This window comes from Cervus canadensis, chromosome X, assembly GCF_019320065.1.
Source record: "Cervus canadensis isolate Bull #8, Minnesota chromosome X, ASM1932006v1, whole genome shotgun sequence".
NCBI lineage: Eukaryota > Metazoa > Chordata > Mammalia > Artiodactyla > Cervidae > Cervus > Cervus canadensis.
Window position 1 is genome coordinate 36,561,064 of NC_057419.1, and position 15,010 is coordinate 36,576,073.

A 15,010-nucleotide genomic window follows, 5' to 3' on the forward strand; every position below is an offset into this window, starting at 1 on the left:
AATAAATTCAGTATGAATAAAATTGGTCAGAATAGTAAAAAAAAAAAAAAAAAAAGGATGTGCAAAATTTCTAAACTATCCTTGTGGAAGGCACAGTAGTGGCCCTGAAAGATATTCAGGCCCTCATTCCTAGAACCTGTGAACATTACCTTATACAGCAAAAGGGATTTTTGTGGGTGTTATTAGGTTAAGGAAACCGAGATTGGTGGAGAGGATTATTTTGGGTTATTCAGGTGGGCGCTAAATATAGTCATAAGTCTTCTTATAAAAGGTACCCAGAGGGAGATCAGACTATAGAAGTAGGAGATGTGATGACAGAAGCAAGAGATTAGAGTGATAAGGCTACTGGCCTTATCCTCTAAGAAGCTGGAAGAGTCAAAGAACAGATTCTTCCCCTGGAGTCTCCAGAAGGAACCAGTTATGCTTGACACCTTGATTTTTATTTTACCCCATGATAGCCATAAGATTTATTTTGAACTTCTGACCTCTAGAACTATAAGAGTATAATTTTGTGATGTTTTAAGCTACTAAGTTTATGTTAATTTGTTATAGCACCAACTGGAAATTAATGCAGTCTTAAATCAAGCCACAAATGAGTAAATATATAAATAAAGAATGTACCCTAGATAGTAGATTGCCACTTACAAACCCAAAGCCTATGGGGGGTGTGTGTATACTTTTTTCCTTCACCAAGAGTGGTCTTTTAATAATTAAAGCCAAGTCAAATTTTGTCCAGCCCCAAACCAGCCTCCTTCCCTTGTTAATAAACCTACTCCAGGCACTCAATTTCCATACAGTTATATAGATCTAAATCGAGAGGGAATCAACCAAGGAGGAAAGGACTAGCAGTCAAAGCTGACTGTTCTTTGTCTTTCCTAGCACCCATATTTTTAATTTATTTTTTAATTGGAGGAAAAATGCTTTTGCAATGTTGTATTGGTTTCTGCCATACAACAATGAAAATCAGCCCTAATTATATCTCCTCTCTCTCAAGCCTCCCTCCCCTCCCCCTATCTCACTCCTAGAACCCATATTTTATGCCAACAGGCCCTAAACTCCCAGAGCTACTAACATTGCATCTGGCTTTAGGAATATATGGATTTCTCTCACTTTTCCATTCTAGCTATAATGTAGGAAATCCGTTTTCTTTTTAAATTAAATATAAGTTTGGAAGTTTCTAAAGAAATTTTATTAGAAAAAAATGGAAAACTAAAATATAAGCAAATAGAAATTATCAAGTTTATTGAATATAGGTCTCAGGTCCTAATCAGGTCTCAAGGTCTAATTAATTTATAAAATCTAACCACAGATTACCTTGAATATTGCAAATTACTGAACCCGCTGTTCCTTCTACATACTCAACCCTATTTGTGGTAAATGACAAGTCAAGACTCTGAAACATCTGAGATTAATTTGCATTGATGCTTTACTAGGTGGGATGGGGTACCTCAGTCCTTCCTAGAACCTGCTTTCTGTTTTTTTTTTTTAACCTCCTTGACCATTCCCTCTAGTCTGAGGCTAGACACCAGTCTCCAGATACCAGTCCACTAGCATTAAATCTTTTGAAATAAGGAAAGTATGTCTCTGTCTAACCCAAATCTTGGTGGTGGTGGTGGGCTAGTTGCTAAGTCATGTCTGACTCTTGAGACCCCATGGACTGTAGCCTTCCAGGCTCTTCTGTCCATGGGATTTTTCAGGCAAGAATACTGGAGTGGGTTGCCATTTCCTTCTCCAGGCTATCTTCCTAACCCAGGAATCAAACCCACATCTCCTGCATTGCAAGCAGATTCTTTACCCCTGAACCACTAGGAAGCCCTAGTGCCCTAACCCAAATCTTACTCCGTGAATATAGTTGATCTTGTAGTCACTGTCTTCTTTGTCCTTCTTAGAAGTCTCTGTGGTTTGGAGTTTGTGCAAGTCCTATTGGTTCCTTTAATGTGATTCTCTCTGGCTTTCACTTAGAAGTTGATATCTTTTACCATTTTCTTCACATCGATTGTTCTAAACTCAGCATAGTCTTACTAGGATATAGGTAACTTGCAAGTTCTGGGCCTTCATTCTTGAAATCTACCTGCATCACATCAGAACTCTTCAACAAACAAAAACAAACTCCTTACTGATTACTTTTTCAAAGTCTATACTCTGTTTTGGGCCTGTTACTAATTTATTATTTCCTAGCCAAAGGAAATGAGGACTGCTACATCTCCAGGACTTCAGTTTAATGAATAATCAAACATTTCAGGGACTCAAGTAGCAAGTTATATTTATTTTCCAAATGTGCTCCTTCATTTGCTTCATTCATTCTTTTTTTCATAAGGATCTATTGTTCACATTTCTGTACCAGGCACTGGGCTTGATGCTGTGAGAGACGTAGACATATAACCAAATAATTATAGTACAGTCTTATAAATGTTATTAACATGGTGTTATGTATAAAGTATAGGAAAAAGTAAATAGATTTGCCTGGGAAGGTCAAGAAAGACATGTTTTGATGATTTATAAAATGAGTGTGTGTATGCTTAGTCACTCAGTCATGTTTGACTCTGCAACCCCATGGACTGTAGCCTGCCAGGCTCCTCTGCCATGGGGATTCTCCAGGCAAGAATACTGGAGTGGGTTGCTATGCCCTCCTCTAGGGGATCTTCCCAACCCAGGGATCAAACTCAGGTCTCCCTCATTACAGGCGGATTCTTTACTGTCTGAACCACGGGATTCTTCATAATTCCATTATTTCAATAATTTTGCAATAACAAAATTGCTTTAAGGATTCATTGAATGACAGCTGTGATTCCACCAAAGAAAACAGGACATTTTGTCACCACGTATGTTCATTTATATATGTTAACTAAGTGGGATTCTCTGCCTCACCTCAAATACTGTTATTTCAGTTCCATAATATGTTTTTTAAAATTTTTAAATATTGTGTGGTTAATCAACTTTGGGAATATAAGAACGTTATAGGCAAGTGCTGTCAGAAACACAGTGGAGTGAAAAGCTACCTTTGTCTCGCACCTTCAATCTACAACCAGTAAAACATTCACAAGACAATGAAGGTGCTTCTGCCTAACGTGATAGGATGCTGAAAAATTCCCTGCATCTGTACATCTAAAGATGGTGGACTGGAACACATAGAGGAGATGGAATGAGGGAACAGCGGAGTTGATGCCTGCAGTCCCAGTTGTCTGACTGTGGCAGCTGAGCCCACAGCTTCAGAGAGCCCAATAGCATCAGCGGAAGCAGCACACATGACCCTGGCTTTAGGAAGTGATCACACTGGCGCCCACCACCACAGGTAGCTTGGTGGCAGCAGCAGCAATGGGGCCTGGGCGCCATATCTCTCCTGCCACTGAGGCACCTGTGATCCCAGACTCTGGCCCCTCCTTATTTGCACTGGTAAATTCAGTGAACCTGATAGCACCGGACACAGTAGAGGCACCTGTGCACCCAGCTTCCCCTCCCACACTGTTCCCCTTTCCCCACAGCAGAGCCTGTGTCTCAGGGGATCTCCCACACCAGAGAAGACCCCACCATCCCAGTAATGACAGCAGCTCTGGCAGAAGCAGTGAAGCAATGACCCTAGAGGAACAGGAAGCAAAAGCAAAGACACAGAGGAAACATCTGGTAGAGGCTGGAAAGTGCCAACGTTCAAATGTAACCAGAGGCAACTCAGGTAAGCAAAACCAAAAACTACCTAATACCGCCATCTACTGGAAGACAAAAGAATTGTAACTCCCAACCTGGGATTTAATTGCAAATGTGCCAGCAGAGGAACAATCCATCAAGCAAAATGACAATTCTTCAGAAACTAAAGTTAAATTCATGGAATTTTGAGATCTAACTGATAAAGAATTCAAAATAGACATCATGAAGAAGCTCAATGAGATACAAGAAGACTTAGAAAGACAGTTTAATGAGGTCAGGAATAAAGTTAGTGAACAGAAGGAATACTTTGCCAACCAGACTGAAACTCTAAAAATGAACCAAACAGAAATTCTTGAGCTGAGGAACACAATAAACAAGATGAAGAATGTATTAGAAAGTATTGGAAATGCAGCAGATGATATGGAAGACAGCATTAGTGAGCTCAAAGATAGAAACCTAGAAACGATACAAGTAGAAGAGCAAAGTAAGATACATATAAAAAGAAGAAATCATATGGGAGCTACACCACTCTTTTAGGAAAGACAGCACTAGAGTAACGGGTATCCCAGAAGGAGAAGAGGAGAACAGAGAGATTATTTAAAGAAACAATAGCTGATATCTTCCCAAACTTGGGGAAGAAGCTGGGCAATCAAGTCTATGAAGCAATGAGAACACCTAATTAACCTAATTGCAAAAAAGACCTTTTCCAAGACACATTATATTAAAATTGTCAGAAGTTAATGACAAAGAATTTTAAAGGCAGCCATGGGAAAAAAGGATGGTAACCTACAAAGGAATCCCTATTAAGCTATCAGCAGATTTCTCACCAGAAACCCTTACAGCCAGAGGAGAGTGAAATGACATTCTCAAAATACAGAAAAAAACTGTCACCCCAGAATACTCTTATGTATAAAACTATCATTCAGATATGAAGGAAAAGTAAAGGCTTTCCCAGACAAAAGCTGAGGGAATTCATCAATACTAGATCTGCCTTACAAGAGATATTTAAAGGAACTTTTCTGCCAGAAACAAAATATGAAAAATATACAAAACTTTAAGCAAGGTGGTAAATAGAATCATAAAATTGCAACTCTTTGTCAGAATAGATTTGTAAACAGTTATTAAAAGCTAAAGGGAAAAAAGAAAGCCAAAAAATAATTATAGCTGTCTTATTTTAGTAACAAACTGATAACATTAAAAGGGATAATTTGAGATGACACAATCATAAAAAGGGAGGAGGAAAAGAACAGAACTCTTGTAGGTGAGTGAACATAAGATGTTATCAGCAGAAAAAAGACTATTTTATCTATGAGAAATTTTATACAAACCTCAGGGTAACTGTGAAAATAAAGTAGACACACACACACACAAGGAATAAACTGAGGAAAATATTACAGAAAACCATTAAGCCAAAATGGCAAACAAAAACAAAAGGAAAAAGAAAGTAGAGATATGGACATGGAAGCAACCTAGATATCCACTGACAGATGAATGGATAAAGAAGCTGTGGTACATATATACAATGGAATATTACTCAGCCATAAAAAGGAAAGCATTTGAGTCAGTTCTAATGAGGTGGATGAACCTAGAGCCTATTATACAGAGTGAAGTCAGAAAGAGAAAAACAAATATCATTTATTAATACATATATATGGAATCTAGAAAGATGGTACTGATGAAAATTTTTGCAGGGCAACAGTGGAGACGCAGACATAGAGAACAGACTTGTGGACATGAGTGGAGGGTAGGAAAGAGACAGTGGGATGAATGGAGAGAGTAGCATGGAAACATACACACTATCATATGTAAAATAGATAGCCAATGGGAATTTGCTGTGACTCAGGGGCTTCAAACTGGGGCTCTAACAACCTAGAGGAGTAGGAAGGGGTGGGAGGTGGGAGGGAGGGGACATATGTATGCTGCTGCTGCTGCTGCTTAGTCACTTCAGTCGTGTCCAACTCTGTATGACCCTATGGACTGCAGCCCACCAGGCTCCTCTGTCCATGTAATTCTCTAGGCAAGAGTATTAGAGTGGGTTGCCATGCGCTCCTCCAGGGGATCTTCCCAACCCAGGTATCAAACTTGGGTCTCTTGCATTGCAGGCAGATTCTTTATTGCTGAGCCACCAGGGAAACCCAGACATATGTATACCTATGGTTAATTCATCTTGATGTATAGCAGAAACCAACACAATATTATAAAGCAATTATCTTTCAATTTAAAATAAATTAAAAAATAATTATAAAAAAAGAAACAGTGGAGATAATAGAGCAACCAGAAAATGAAAGATAAAATGGCAGTACTGTCTTCATCTATCCATAATTAACCTAAATATAAATAAATTGAATTCATCAATCAAGACACATGATGGCTAAATGGAATAAAAAATAAGACCCAACTATTTGCTGCTTCCAGGAGATATCTCAACTCTAAAGGCAAACATGGGTTAAAAGGGGAGATATGTCAAATGATACTCCAAGCAAATAGCATTCAAATGAAAGCAGATGTAGCCATATTCACATCAGACAAAATAGATTTAAAGCCAAAAAAGGTAGCAGACAAAAATGGAAGATGCCCATCAGCAGAGATGCCCATCAGCAGACGAATGGATAAGGAAGCTATGGTACATATACACTATGGAATATTACTCAGCCATTAAAAAGAATTAATGTGAATCAGTTCTAATGAGATTGATGAAACTGGAGCCTATTATACAGAGTGAAATAAGCCAGAAAGATAAAGACCAATACAGTATACTAACGCATATATATGGAATTTAAAAAGATGGTAACGATAACCCTATATGCAAAAAGAAACACAGATGTACAGAACAGACTTTTGGACTCTGTGGGAGAAGGCAAGGATGGGATGTTCTGAGAGAATAGCATTGAAACAAGTATACTATCAAGGGTGAAACAGATCACCAGCCCAGGTTGGATGCATGAGACAAGTGCTCAGGGCTGGTGCACTGGGAAGACCCAGAGGGATGGGATGGGGAGGGAGGCAGGAGGGGGGATCAGGGGGAACACATGTAAATCCATGGCTGATTCATGTCAATGTATGGCAAAAACCACTACAATATTGTAAAGTAATTAGCCTCCAACTAATAAAAATAAATGAAAAAAAATGAGAAGTATATAATGACAAAACGGACAATTCATCAAAAGACATAACAGTGATTAGTATTAATATATATACACCTAACATAGGAGCGTCAAAATATATAAAACAATTATTAACAGGCCTAAAGGGAGAAACTGACAGCAGCAACACAATAATAGTAGGGGACTTTAAATGCCCCACTTACATCAGTGGTTAAATCAGACAGAAAGTCAACAAGGAAATAAGTCTTAGTGAAACTTTCAACCAGATGGATTAGATTTGTACAGAACATCCCATCGAAATGCAGCAGAATACACATTCTTCTCAAGTGCATGTGGAACTTTCTCCAGGATAGACCGTATTTGGGGACACAAAATAAGTCTCAATAAATTTAAAGAGATTGAAATCATATCCAGCATCTTTTCCAATCACAGTGGAATGAAACTAGAAATTACCTATAAGAAGAAAACTGGAAAAATCACAGATACGTGGAGACTGAACAACACCCAATTAACAACTATTAGGTCAATGAAGAAATCAAAGGAGAAATAAAAAATTACTTGAAGACAAATGAAAATACAACATACCAAAATCTATGAGATGCAGCAAAACCTGGGAGGGAAGTTTATAACAATACAGGCCTAACTCAAGAAACAAGAAAACAGCAGCATCAGAAACCAGATGTTGGTCTGGGCTGGAAGCTGAACCTCCACAGATTCATAGGACCCTTAGGGAGCTGCCCCTGCCAGGGGAGTCACTGGAATTTGAATGTTCCATTCTACCATGACCTGGTCAGGTCTGAGGTGGGGCTTGACACTGGAAACCCCATTCCCTTCCTCAAGCAGACAAGAAAATTAAAAAAAAAAAAAAAGAAACAAGAAAATGCTCAGATAAGCAATCTTACCTTACCTTACACCTAAAGGGACTAGAAAAAGAAGAACAAGCAAAACTCAAGTTAATAGAAGGGAGGAAGTAATAAAGATTGGAGTTGAAATAAATGAAATAGAGAAAGACAATAGAAAAGACCAATAAAACTAAGAACTGATTCTTTAAAAGGATAAACAAAATCAACAAACCATTAGCTAGACTCACTAAGAAAAAAGAGAGTCCCCCCCCGAAGTGAAAGAAGATAAATAACAATGGATACCACAGAAGTACAAAGAGTTCTAAGAAAATAAAGAAGAGAGAAGGCCCTCATAAACAAATCAGAAGTGAAAGAGGATAAATAACAATGGATGCCACAGAAGTACAAAGAATTGTAAGAGAATATTATAAGTAGCCATACACCAACAAATTTGACAGCCTAGAAGAAATGGACAAATTCTTAGAATTATATAGCCTTCCAAGACCAAATCATGAGGAAATAAAAAACTTGAGTAGACCTATTACTATTACAGAGATTAAAACAGTAATCAAAAAAGTTCCCAAATAACTAAAGTCCAGTACTAGAGAGTTTCACAGGTGAGTTCTACCAAACATTGAAAGATTTTATACTTTTTCTTCTCAAACTATTCCCAAAAACTTTAATTTCCATTTTAGGAAATTAGGGAAGTTAGGGAACACTTCCTAACTCATTTTACAAGGCCAACATCACTCTAATGTCAAAACCAGATAAAGACACACACAAAAAGAAAATTGCAGACCAGTATCTCTGATGAACATAGAAGCAAAAATTTTGAACAAAATATTAGCAAACTGAATTCAACAGTACATCAGGAGGATCATATACCACCCATGATTAAGTGGGATTTATTCTAGGGATGCAAGGATGGCTCAACATCTGCAGATCAATCAATGTGATACACCATATTAAGAAAATGAAGAAGTAAAAACCATATACAGAAAAAGCATTTGACAAAATGTAACACTCATTTATGATAAAAACTCTCAATGAAGTGGAATGGAAGGGACAAAGTAAAGGTCAAATATGACAAACCCACATCTAACATTACATTCAATGGTGAAAAATTGAAAGCTGTTTCTCTAAGATTAGGAACAAGACAAGGGTGCTCACTCTTGCCACTCCTATTCAACATAGTATTAGAGATTCTAACCTGAGCAATTAGATGAGAAAAAGGAATAAAAATCATCCAAATTGGAAAATAAGGAGTAAAACTGTCACTATTTGCAAATGACATTATTTTATATATTAGAATAAAGACTCCACTGAAAAACTATTAGAAATAATAAAAAAATACAGTAAAATTTCAGGATACAAAATCAAAATATAAATGTCTGTTACATTTCTATATGCTAACAGTGAGATAGCAGAAAGAGAAATTAAGAAACTGTCTAGGGATATGCTCAACATTATTAATCATCAGAGGAATGTAAATTAAAATCACAATGAGAAATCACCTCACACCTGTCAGAATGGCTATCATCAAAAAGAACACATATAACATACTGGAGAAAAAAGGACCCTTCTACACTGTTGGTGGGAATGTAATATATTGGTGCAGCCATGTGGAAAACAGTATAGAGATTTCTCAAAAAAACTAAAAATAGAACTACCATATGACCCAGCAATTCTACTCCTGGCTATATATCCAAAAATAATGAAAATGCTAATTTGAAAACATACATGCACCACAATGTTCACATCCACAGCAGACTGTTTACAATAGTCAAGATACAGAAGCAACCTCAGTGTACATCAACAAATGAATAAAGAAAATGTATACACACAATGAAATACTACTCAGCCGTACAAAGAGTGAAATGTTATCATTTGCAACAACATGGATGGTATTGTACTAAGTGAAATAAGTCAGAGAAAGACAAACACTGTATAATATCACTTATATGAGGAATCTAAAAATTGAACAAACATTTACTGAGTGTAATAAAAAAGAAGCACACTCAAAGACATAGAGAACTAGCTCGTGATCCATCACCAGTAGGAAGAGGGAAGGGGAAAGGGGCAAGACAGGGGTAGGGAATTAAGGAGTACAGACTACTATCTATAAAATAAATAAACTACAAGGATATATTATACAGCCCAGCAAATATAGCCAATATTTAATAATAAGTATAAATGGAGTATAATCTTTAAAATTGTGAGTTACCGTGTTGTACATCTGAAACATATTAATATTTTATATCAACTATACCTCAATAAAGAAAATTTAGAAACAAGACTTCTGGTATATTGATAATATTGACATTTTAAAAACTATCATGTCACCATTTAAAATAACCCACTAAAATCTAAATACTGTACTCTGCTAACTAGACATCTACAATCATCCCTTTAGAAAATACATGAGCAAAATGTTCAACATAACAACAAAATGACAATATATAGGAATAAATTTAACCAAGGAGGTGAAAGACCTATATACTGAAAACTATAACACATTATTGCAAGAAACTGAAAAAGAAACAAATAAATGGAACAGAGTCCATGCTTAGGATTGAAAAAATTAGCATTGTCAAGATGTCCTTATTGCCTAAAGCAGTCTGCAGATTCAATGTAATCCTTTAGCAAAATCCCAAGGACATTTTTCACAGAAATAGAAGAAAAAATTCTTAAATTTATATGGAACCACAAAAGGCCCCAAGTAGCCAAAGTAATTCTGAGAAAAAAAGAACAAAGCTGGAAGTATCACACTTCTTGATTTCAAACAGCAAAGCCACAGTAATCAGAACAGCATGGTATTGGCAGAAAAACAGATAGATCAATGAAACAGAATTGGGAGTCCAGAAATACACCCATGCATATATGGGCAAGTAATTTATGACAAAAGAGCAAAGAACATACAATGGATAAAGGATAGTATCTTCAATAAATAGTATTGGGAAAACTGGAGACTCACATGCAAAATAAATATGAACTAGATCCCAGTCTCACACTATACAAAAAAAATTAGATCCCAATCTCACACTATACAAAAAAATCAACTCAAAATGGATTAAAGACTTGAATATAATACCTGAAATCATAAAACTCCTTGAAGAAAACATTGGCAGTATACTCTTTGGCATCAGTCTTACCAATTCTTTCTACCTGTTTCCTCAAGCAAGGGAAACAAAAGTAAAAATAAACAAATGGGATTAACATCAAACTAAAAAGCTTCTGCACAGCAAAGGAAGCCATCAATAAAATGAGAGACAGTCTACCAAATGGGAGAAGATATTTGCAAATCATATATCTGATGAGGGGTTAATATCCAAAATAGATAAGAACTCATACAACTCAACAACAAAAAACAATCTGATTAAAATGAACAGAGGAGCTGAATATACATTTTTCTAAAGAAGACTTACAAATGGCCAACAGGCACATGAAAAGATGTTAATATCACTAATTATTAAGGAAATGCAAATCAAAACCACAAAGAGATACTACCTCATACCTATAAGATTCGCTGTTGTCAGAAAGACAGAAATAGAATACTACTTAGCCATAAAAAAGATGAAATCATGCCATTTGCAAAATCATGGATGGGCCTTGAGTGTGTTAGGCTAAGTGAAATAAGTCAGACAAAGAAAGACAAACACTGTATGATTTCTATCACATGTGGAATATAAGAAAACTAATAAACAAAAGCAAACATGTAGATACAGAGAACAGGGTAGAGGAGAAGGAACCAATGGAGGGGAGGTGAAATCAATGTTTCCTCAATAAAAAGAGCTTTATAAATGTTAAATTCAAATCTTTATGTAATATGAATTCTAATCTAATCTAATCTATTAGATATAGTTTCGTAGTCATATTCAGTGTGTACATGTTAACTTGTGCTGGTTTTTTCACTTATTCTTTCATGTAAGTATTTCCACATGTTGAAAGAGCTATATATTATTCCATCAAATTAAAGTAATTGTATTCTTATTATTGGGTACTTAAATTATTTTCCAAAATTTTTTTCCTTCTATAAATACCTTTTCATAGGCATTCATAAATATACTCCTATTTTCCTGGAGTGTATTCTCAGAAAAAGGATTCTGGATAAGAGTATGAACAACTTTTTAGCTCTTGTTACATGCTACCAGATTAATTCTTTAGGAAGCTGTGGTACATATACACCATGGGATATTACTCAGCCATTAAAAAGAATTCATTTGAATCAGTTCTAATGAGATGGATGAAACTGGAGCCTATTATACAGAGTGAAGTAAGCCAGAAAGATAAAGAACATTACAGCACACTAACACATATATATGGAATTTAGAAAGATGGTAATGATAACCCTATATGCAAAACAGAAAAAGAGACACAGATGTACAGAACAGACTTTTGGACTCTGTGGGAGAAGGCGAGGGTGGGATGTTTTGAGAGAACAGCATCGAAACATGTATATTATCTATAGTGAAACAGATCACCAGCCCAGGTGGGATGCATGAGACAAGTGCTCGGGCCTGGTGCACTGGGAAGACCCAGAGGAATCGGGTGGAGAGGGAGGTGGGAGGGGGGATTGGGATGGGGAATACGTGTAACTCTATGGCTGATTCATATCAATGTATGACAAAACCCACTGAAATGTTGTGAAGTAATTAGCCTCCAACTAATAAAAAAAAAATAAATAAATAAAATGAAAAAAAAAGACAATTTTTTTAAAAAAGTAAAGCAAAAATGAAAAAATACATACTCTCACTGGGAATTAAAGAAAGAAACTAGAATAATTTTTATGTATATTAAGGCTATTAATCTAACAAAAGAAAATGATAAAATCTCAACATTGATGGGGCCATAGAATCAAAAAGATATTTTTATATTTATTGATGTCACTAAAAATTGATTGGTTTTTCTTTTTTTTTAATTTATTTTTTTTCATTTATTTTTATTAGTTGGAGGCTAATTACTTTACAATATTGTAGTGGTTTTTGTCATACATTGACATGAATCAGCCATGGATTTACATGTATTCCCCATCCCGATCCCCCCTCCCACCTCCCTCTCCACCCGATCCCTCTGAGTCTTCCCAGTGCACCAGGCCCGAGCACTTGTCTCATGCATCCCACCTGGGCTGGTGATCTGTTTCACCACTTACTGCTTTCATATCTAGCAGGATCTGTACATTTTCATATATATTTGTCAATTCTTAACATTTTATTTATGCTTTTATCAATGAGATTTTTAATGTATATATTCCTTATTCTATAACTTCCTTTTAGATAATTATTTTCTTGACTTTGTTCAACTTTTTCAGGATCAGATACATCCATTTTATAAGATATGTCTTTCATTTCTTCAAGAACTGTGAATTTATTTCCTAACTTCATTTGAATAGATATACTACTGTTCTCATTCTCTCCAGTTTTCACAAGTAGCAGATTATCTGATTCCAAATTCCTATATACATGTTGACTGTAGGGAACTGGAAGATAGGGAAAAGTACAAGAGAAAAGATAAAAATTACCTAGAATTCTCCAGTCTCACGAAGCCACTGTTTCAATTTTGCAATATTTGCTTCCAACCATTTTTTTGTAAAATAAATACCCACTTGTTTTCAGAAAAATGATGTCAGAAAAGAACAGCCTGGAATCTGTTCTTTGTAACATAATATATGATGAACTCTATTACATTTTCTTAAATAGCTCTAAAACACTATTTTAATATCTATGTCAGCTTAATATTTTCAATTGTTTTTTGATCATATGAATTATAAACTTATTTTCACAAAATAAATAGCCTTTTATATATTTTGCAAATTATCTACTTATATTCTTTTACCATTTTTCTGCTGGAAAATTGTCTGTTGCTTGTTGGTTTCTACAAGATTTATTGTGTATTGGGATGCTAACACTTTGTCTTCCACTTGTTACTGTAATGTGTTGCTATTTTATTATTCACCCTTTAATTTTGGATTTCATTTTGATATATAGAAGTTTTACATTTTTATATAGTAAAATTTTCTCCTTGTTGATTTCTTTTTTTGCTGTTATGCTCAGAAAGATAGACCCATCCCTTGATCAATTGTTTACATTTTCACTGCATTTTCTGTTAGTTCTTTATGGTTAACATTTTACATTTAATTCTTTGTCTAGAATTTTAATTTATCTTATGAGGTAAGAATTATTTCTTGTTTATATAACTTGTTTGCAAAATACTTAGCCCATCTTTCAGCACTATTGACTGAACAGTTCATCAGTTCAGTTCAGTTCAGTCACTCAGTCTTGTCTGACTCTTTGCAACCCCATGGACTGCAGCATGCCAGGCTTCCCTGTCCATCACCAACTCCCAGAGCCTACTCAAACTCATGTCCATTGAGTCGGTGATGCCATTCAACCATCTCATCCTTTCTGGTCCCCTTCTCCTGCCTTCAATCACTTCCAGCCATCAGGGTCTTTTTCAATGAGTCAGTTCTTTGCATCAGGTGGCCAAAATATTGGAGTTTCAGCTTCAGCATCAGTCCTTCCAATGAATATTCAGGACTGATTTCCTTTAGGATTCACTGGCTTGATCTCCTTGCAGTCCAAGGGACTCTCAAGAGTCTTCTACAATACCACAATTCAAAAGCATCAATTCTTCGGTGCTCAGCTTTCTTTATAGTTCAACTCTCCCATTCATACATGACTACTGGAAAAACCATAGCCTTGACTAGACGGACCTTTGTTGGTAAAGTAATGTCTCTGCTTTTTAATATGCTGTTTAGGTTGGTCATAGCTTTTCTTCCAAGGAAAGTGTCTTTAAATTTCATGGCTGCAGTCACCATCTGCAGTGATTTTGGAGCCTCCCAAAATAAAATCTATCACCGTTTCCATTGTTTCCCCATCTATTTGCCATGATCTTAGTTTTCTGAATGTTGAGTTTTAAGCCAACTTTTTCACTGTCCTCTTTCACTTTCATCAAGAGGCTCTTTAGTTCTTTGCTTTCTACCATGAGGGTGGTGTCATCTGCATATCTGAGGTTATTGATATTTCTCCCAGCAATTTTGATTCCAGCTTGTGCTTCATTCAGGATTTCACATGATGTACTCTGCATGTAACTTAAACAAGGGGGTGACTACAGCCTTGACATACATATATAGAATCACACATGTATGTGTGTGTATTCTGCTCTTCCTTTGTGGTGCTATTGATCAGTTTCTCCTTTTCTAGTACCACATTTTTTAAGTTATCTTAGCTTCAACTCACCAGTGGTTGGAGAAATGTAAGGTAAAAACAACAGTGAAATATAAGGTTTTGCCCATCAATTTTATAAAAGTTAAGATTAATAATATCCAGTGCTGGTGATTATGTGGATAAATGAACTCACTCAGCACTCCTGGTGGTAGTGTAAATCACAGGCAGTTTGATCACCTGTAAACAGTTTTAATACGCA

At 36.0% G+C, this 15,010-nt stretch overlaps 1 protein-coding gene across 5 annotated transcripts in view; it reads left to right on the forward strand.

Moving 5' to 3' along the window:
- Positions 1 to 15,010, forward strand: part of PHKA1 (phosphorylase kinase regulatory subunit alpha 1) — a 164,199-nt gene that overhangs the window by 59,497 nt on the left and 89,692 nt on the right. The window lies entirely within an intron of this gene.